The sequence below is a fragment of the Habropoda laboriosa genome, unplaced genomic scaffold (genome assembly GCF_001263275.1).
Source record: "Habropoda laboriosa isolate 0110345459 unplaced genomic scaffold, ASM126327v1 scaffold9, whole genome shotgun sequence".
Lineage (NCBI taxonomy): Eukaryota > Metazoa > Arthropoda > Insecta > Hymenoptera > Apidae > Habropoda > Habropoda laboriosa.
In genome coordinates, this window is record NW_017100191.1 from 714,517 (window position 1) to 716,313 (window position 1,797).

Here is a 1,797-nt window from a genome sequence, read left to right on the forward strand (position 1 = left end):
AAGTGTATCGATCTTGGAAGAAATCTCTGATTCAATCGTCTCCTAATTCATCGTACCGAAGGTCTCCTCGAAGCATCACAAATCTTCCAATTTCAATTGCCACCAAAACGAGTATAATGATGCTGTTATCAAGGCTGCTGGTTAAACAAAACGGACTCATTAGTTTTTGCCCGGCGTGAGTGCACGTGGTCTGGAATTAAAGCGGGCATTTGCGTAACGATAACTGGAAAACGAGGCTAATAGTAATGATGGACGCGAACGTCGTCGGCGAATAAAGAAATGTCACAATGAGCAATTACCTCCTTCTTGCCGGTTTAATTGCATCCTTAACTTGTGTTTCACTCCGTTCAGACACGAAATTCGAGTCCTTCGACGAGACAGTTGCTATCTACTTATCTTCTCCCTCGTGTATATGCGTTATTTAAGTGAAGGAAAAAAGAAGTTTCTTTTATAATAACCGTGCTGTCAGTCCGTGAAAAATGGGTCGAATTGATTCGATGTAGTATTAACGAATGTTTCGAGTCTATCGTAATGCTCAAGCGCGATCGTTCGTCCGTGGAAAAAATGAAGTAACGATAACAAATTAATTACTCGGCTTTACAATGTAACTTTCAACTACTTAATCGCCAGTTTGGTTTTTGATGTATTAAAAAATCATTCGCTTTTGCAACTTCGAGCCTGTTTTTCCATCGACCAAGTTACTCATTCAGTTGCTCGGTAATGTTAAGAAAAAAACTTAATTACTCTGCTTTCCTGTGCAACTTTCAACTGCTTAATCAGCGGTCTTATTTTTGATATATTAAAAAATTATTCGCTTTTGCAACTTCGAGTCTCTTTTTCCATCGATCAAGTTTCTCAGGAATGTTAACAAATAATAAAAAAGATTAATCACTCGGCTTTTCCATGTAACTTTCCACTTTGGTATATTAAACAATTACCGCCTTGTGCAACTTCCTGTCTCTGTTTTCATCGATCAATTCACCCACTTAATTATTCAGTAACGTCTCCTTCGGTGTACGAAATGAATTAAGAATTGTTAATGTTTCTATCGTGTTCCTTTGCTCGTCGATATCACAATTGACAAACGCGACGAGGAATAATTACGAGAAGTAAATCGGTTTCACGCGCGACAAGGGGAAAGGACCCGGAACAGGAAACGTAGCGGTCACAGCAAATACAAAGATTCGATGTTTCTCGAAGGAGGAAGTGAGCCGATCGAACGGCATGTACACATCGATCGATAGTGTGTCCCGCCGCTAGAACCGGTCAGGAGAATGTAGCTTCATAATCTATGTATATACACGGGTGAGCCGTGCGCGGCATATAAATGAGCCAAAACGCTGTAACGAGGTCGTAAAATTGGGATGCACCGTGCCACCCTTGCTACTCATCTCTCCCTATTTCCATAACAAAACAAATTTCTGCGCATCAAGGATGTTCTCTTTGTCCGTAATTAAATACTCCGTGCACAATGGAGGAAATAATATTAATATTGATATTTAACGATAAAATTTCATAATCTCCATTGTACAATTTTACATTTAATCATATTAATATTAATTATCAGCGTAATAATATTAACCCCTGAGAAGCGACATTAAATAATCGTCACTTGGTGAATAATTAACGAAAACAGAGAACAGATCTATGCGCCTCCATAAATTTCTTCGCCACAGTGAAATAGAGAATGCATTGTGTTACGAACCCACTGCCTTTCCCCCACACATTGTTATTAGATACTATTATAATATTATTATCAACATTGTTATTATTAGATATTATTATTATCATAACAAA